The sequence below is a fragment of the Andrographis paniculata genome, unplaced genomic scaffold, assembly GCF_009805555.1.
Source record: "Andrographis paniculata isolate CXL003 unplaced genomic scaffold, ASM980555v1 Contig12END, whole genome shotgun sequence".
Lineage (NCBI taxonomy): Eukaryota > Viridiplantae > Streptophyta > Magnoliopsida > Lamiales > Acanthaceae > Andrographis > Andrographis paniculata.
Genome location: NW_026137402.1, coordinates 2,545,285 through 2,551,439, shown reverse-complemented (window position 1 = coordinate 2,551,439; position 6,155 = coordinate 2,545,285). Strand labels below are relative to the sequence as shown.

Here is a 6,155-nt window from a genome sequence, read left to right as displayed (position 1 = left end):
TTTTGATATAATTTGATACCCATTGCCTTATATGATAAAATCAATTTTGATTTTGATTTTTCACCCCGATTAAACGTGATAATAGTCCTGACTAATTTGTCACATTTAGATTAGGCACAGAGTTTTAGATATTGTGTAATTAGTGAGTAATTAAGAAATATATTAGTAAAAATAATTATGATTTAATAAAAATAATTTTAAATTAAAGGGGTGTATTCAACATAGATTTTATAGGATTTTGACAAACTTTTAAAATGTGGATGTATTCAATCCAAATTTTTAAAAGTCTTTCAAAATCTTGAGGTATTCAATGTAAACTTTTAAAAGTAATCTGGAGATATTCAATCCAAATTTTTAAAAGTCTTTTAAAATTTATGAATTTTATTGGATTTTAATGAATAATTATAAAAAATTTATATTGTACAAAATCTCTCCGGGTAAGTAGAGATTTTGATGGATTCTTGAAAATATATTATTATTATTATTATTATTATTATTATTATTATTAATGTATGAGTAATAAATATTATAATATTATTAAAATATTTTAATAAAAAATAATAATTTAAAATTAAAATATACTAGCAAATTATTATCATTTTTTATTAAAATATGTGTTTTTATATTATAAATATAATATTTAAAAAATAAAAATATTTTATTATAATAAATATGTATTACAATTATCATATATTTTCAATTATCAAATACATTATTATTGTGTCATTCTTCGTTGAATCGTTAATTTATGTTTACTCTTTTTTTTTTTATAATTTTACTTTTTAAATTTCAAATATTTTCTGCAAAAATCGTAAATTTGGATCTTGATTTTATATATATGTTTATTTTATGTAATAAATATATAAATCATAATACCAAATATAAATTAAAATAAATTGATATACTGAATTATAATAATATAATAATATTAATATACAAAAATAGTATCATGTTAAAATATTTCTACATCATTAATAATTTTAAAAAAAATATTTATTAAATAATATCAGATGAATTTTCAATCGAATACGAAGCTTAAGATTTCTCACATCTCTACAAGAAATATGAAAATTCACAAACAACGATAGCTAATGCAAGAAAAATGAATATTGCTACTACTATGTGGAAAATGAGACCGTAATATAATGAAAATAATAATAATAATAATAATAATAATAATAATAATAATGAATTTTTTAAAATTAAAAATATTTATTTATATTTTTATTTAATAATTTGAATAAAAAAAATTATCTACAAGTGTGTTTTATCTAAATTTATATAATTATATAAATTATTAAAAACAATATTTTACAATCCTATCAAATTCATATAAATCCATAAGTTATTAATGAAAATCAATGAAAATCCATCTAAATCAATTAATAAAATCCACTAAATTATGCATGGACTCTGTAAATTTAGAAAATTCACACAAATCCATAAACTTCTTAAAATCCAATAAAATCTTATAAAATCTTAAATGAATACACCTCTGAGATTAAGATAACTAAATAGTTTTAAAATGTGATTAAAGTGTATAATTGTATTTTCCAAATAAAATAAATGACAAATTTAAATGGGATGAACGAAAATAAAAATAGTTGACAAATTAAGTGGGATGGATAGAATAATTTTTTAGAGAATATTTTACTAAGAAAAAATATAATGATGTATAGATTTGTTAGTTATGATGTCATGTGTGGCAGGTGACATGAGACGTCGGGGGTTTAAACCCATGACCTCACGGTCACAAGTCCAACCCCTACCACTACCACCAAATTGACTTTTTCTAGCGAGTATTTTGTCCGTCAAAATAAGTCTGCTACAAAAAGTGGTTTTTGTTATGAAATTTATCGGAATAAAAAGTTTAATGGTTGGTCAACCTTTTTTTTTGTATTTATTTTGATAATTCATCTGTAATAAATACATTTTTGACGGGATGTCGTCCTATATAAATTTGTTACGCAATTCAAACCGTAACAAATATCTAAATGTTGAAAATTTCTGTATATATATAAAATCTATATAGAGTTATTTTAAAATTTTAAAAAAACTTATTAATTTCGGTAATTTATTCGTAACAATTACACATTTTGGACAAGATGTTATCATATACATGTTTGTTATGAATTTCAAGTCGTAACAAATAAGTTAATATTAAAATTTTCTATTTAAATAAAAAAATCAATATAAAATTATTTTAAAATTAAAAAAAATACTTATTTCGATAATATATCAATAGCAATTACATATAAGGTAAGATGTTTTAATATATACATATATATTTTGCAAATTCAATCGGTAACAAAATCTTTAATATTATAATTATAAAAAATAATTATATACAATTATTTCAAATTTATTATTTAACTACAAAATTTAATTTTATAACTGAAACTAATTAATTTATTATACTTTATATTTTCATTGCTAATTATAAATTAATTCATAGAAATAATTAAAATATCTTCAATTTCTTCTAATTATTGATTATTTTTCTATTAATATATAATAATTTAAATTAAAGATAAAAATAAAATAAAACCAAACTTGATATAAACATCAAACCCTAGCCGCCGCTCGCCTTCTTCTTCCTCTTACATTTTCTTCTTTGTTTCCATTTTTTCTTGTTTCTCATTCTTCCTCTTCCTCTTCTTTGTTTACTTCTTCCGCCTCTTCTTCCTTATTTCCTTTCTTTCTTCGTTTACTTCTTCTTTTTTGTTTCATTTTTCTTCTTCTCTAGAGCAGCCGTTGTCCGCCTGTTCCGTTCGTGGTCCCCGATTGATGTTGGAGATGAAAACCGAAGACACCATTGTCACCGATAGGAGCTTTCTGGCGAAAGAAAGAAGGTTAAGTTGTTCTTACCGTGTTCTTGATTTTGTTTCCTTTTGTGTTCTGCTTCCTTGGAGTAGCAACAAATGCTTTGTTGATATCTAGTTACAAATCTCTTGTTTTGAAAATTATTTAATTATATGTTGTGTTGCTACTTTGGGTTATTCTGATTTTGTACAAAAAATATGTTATAGGTTAAAATTAGAAATTGAAAAAAATTTGTTAGTTGAGCTGAATTCCAAGATCCAATCACACTTATATGGTTGTGTGATGTGGGATATTTGTGGAGAAAACTCTGAGACGAGGATTGTGTATGACAATCTAAGCATTAACATTTGAGTCACTTCTAGAAGAATAACATTAAACACTGCAGAAATGTAGTTGGTCCCATAAGTAACATATACTTGCATTATAATTTTCTGCGATTGATTCATGTATGTAAATGTATGGAATAAAAGAGTCATTGGAGTTGTGCCGATCTCACCATGCCTCACCTTGAAGTCTTCACTACTTCTAAATGGAAGTATTTATCCTTGCTAATATTATAATATGATACCATATTTTTTTCAAATAATGTATCTTATATTAATAAATCACTGCGGGACTAGATTATTGCAGGCGAATGTTTTATAGCCACTTAAAGACATTGAAACCATAAATGCCAACAAAATTGTACTACACCTCGGAGAATTGCTCTTATGAACGAATTGGATAAAATGCTCTGGCACAGTTGTTTATCTTATCAGTTTAGTTTTAAAATTTTTGTTGATATTCAATAATTGTTGCATTAATCCTTGGTGAAAGTTAATTGGAGGATGAGTTGATGAGCAATGAACAACTTTTTTTTTGGCTTTTCTCAGGCTCTTCGGAAGTTCCCAAAAGAAACTGGTGAGTGCTGAATGTAAATAATAGGGAAAAGACTTTCTATGTCCCCTATGATTCACTCTGATAAAGTACTCTCGACACTTTTGCTTTAAGCAAAAGAAAGTTAATAATGGAGTTTTGGCCTTTGATAATTCCAGAAAGAGACGAATCTTGATTAAACTACCTTAGATGCTTTACCATTATTTTCAAAGGTACATCAATGTAATATTTTTTGGTCTGTGTTGTATGTTTTCTTTGTATTCTTGAATTTCGGTTTAGATAACATTAATGTGATAGAAAGCGGCTGAAAATTTGCAATGCTTGATAAATTCATTTATTTGATATTCCTTGAACTATATATTGGCAACTAAGAGTAGACTATGCTAGCCCTAACAAATGACATGTGGCTTACTTTGGTTGATGTTGGAATTAGCTTTAGCTCTACTCATGTGCTGATTTTTTTTTCTCCCTGTTAAATAGCCTTATGGCTGATTTTTTTTTTTCTCTCTATTAATTGTAGCTTCTCCTCCGTGTCAACCGCAATTGTTCGAAGGCAAAAAAATATGCAAGTATGAGGATTTAGTAGATCAGCCCCTCCCCTCAGCCCCCTTCAAAATTCTGCACCACGAAAAATTCTGCAATCAGGGAAGTTTTTCTTGGCTTTGAATATTGATAATATATAAGTTTGCTTCTTGATTGTTTGTTTGTATATGTCTTGATTGTTGTAGGTTAGATTAGATTGGTTTAGGTTGTTTAATTTCTGTCTAGTTCCTTAACCTTGTTGTTGCAGTAGGATAATTTGTGTTGTTCTGTTTCTTGAATTTCCTTGGCTAAGATGAGCTGCTCCTTTAATTAACTTAGATTGGTATTGTTGTAAATCTAAGTTAGTTTTGTGTTTATTTAGTTGTTTAGGTTTAGAACTTGTTAATTAAGCTTGGATTCAATTTTAGTCGATGTTTAATATAATTGTTATTTACTAGTAGGTTTGCACTTCATTGTGAAGTTCTAATGAATCAGAGATTCTCATCAGCATTGAATAGAAGGTGGGAGTCCATGTCCACACTTATGGAAGCGTGTTTCGTGATTTTATCATTTTCAAATCATTATTCCTTTGGTCGGATAATTTATCCTTGGGAACAACCTGAAGATTATTTCTCTTGCTGATGATGAATTTCTGAGTAGCTTTTAGCTCTGAATGATGCTGAGAATCTAGAGGATCTGTTTGATGGTATTATATAACAATCGAGGTTCTCCATTTGTTTGACTATGTGTGAAGCAACATGAAAATATCAAATTGCACTGATGCTTTTTTAGATACAACATTGTTGTAGCAAGTGAAGCATTTTTGTATCATTTATTTTGATTAATGTGTTGCAGAGTAGCATATTCAAGGGTCAGCCTATTTTATTAGTGCTTTTCGAGTTTATTTGTTACTATACTTGTATTTAAGATAAGGTCCCTTGATTAAGCTAAAACGTAAGTTTTATTTTATTATATTCATCCATATTGTTTACAGAGGCAGACCTTTCTTGTAACTAGCGCTCGTTTAACCTATTTATATAGGTGATACCCTAGCCATTGTTAAGGTGTATGTTACAGCTGTAATAGTCCCGGAGACCGCACTTATCCTTCCAACTAATGCTAGAGCAAAAATTCTCGTTGATGTATCCTTCCAACTAATGCTAGAGCAAAAATTCTTGTTGATGTATTCGACGGAGATAATATCGAGTAGATTTATCAGGATGTACATATTTTTTTTATTTACTTTATTCCTTTGGAAATTAAATTACTTCAATTTTTATATTAAATGCTTATATATTATTAAAAACACATTGCAGTTGGTTCGCCGTCCGTGATTGCATACTCCATGATTCTGCACTCGACGAGCTGGGTCATTCATAGTTGTATTTATGAGTTGCCCTTAAGATCGTACTTACGTATGATATCAGATTTATCTATTTACGTATTACTTTTTGGTTTTGCGTATCGTTATTTAGTAGGTTGTTATGTTGGTGTACGGATTGGTGTTTTTTTGGGATGTTTTGTTAGCACCGTTGACGACTAATATTTTATTTTTGGCTGGACTATGAACATCGTTGTATTGATGACCATGTGTAGTATTACCATGGATTTGGAAAAAATTATGATAAGATTAGGTTTTAAATTATTTGTCTCACAGATTAATAATTGCTTTAGTCTCTGTTTGTGGTGACATAAATCTCTCCCTACAACTCATGAATTAAGAATTCTAATACAGACAAATGAAATTTATTTATGGCGATAAAACTACTATGCCACACAGGGGCGTCCTTGGTAGCGTATTTTTAGTTACGGACAGTGGCCGGTACAAATGGTAATGTATGGTTGCCTGACTTGTCATGACTTTTTGTTGCGGACTAATTTTGTAACAAACAACTTATTTGTTATGGGGCAGTCCTTTTGTAATGTATTGTTAT

General features: G+C 27.5%; 1 long non-coding RNA gene across 3 annotated transcripts; it reads left to right on the top strand.

Annotated features, from left to right (window-relative positions):
* The first annotated feature begins 2,572 nt into the window (after window positions 1–2,572).
* LOC127254553 (uncharacterized) lies at window positions 2,573–5,872 on the top strand. 3 transcript variants are annotated; one of them, XR_007839460.1, is made up of 5 exons: window positions 2,573–2,852; window positions 3,696–3,723; window positions 3,858–3,911; window positions 4,220–5,443; window positions 5,538–5,872. It is a non-coding gene; the product is annotated as an uncharacterized LOC127254553 (long non-coding RNA). The 3 variants fall into 3 exon arrangements; XR_007839459.1 differs by having other exon boundaries at window positions 4,220–5,872; XR_007839458.1 differs by lacking the exon at window positions 3,858–3,911 and having other exon boundaries at window positions 4,220–5,872.
* Window positions 5,873–6,155: the final 283 nt, after the last annotated feature.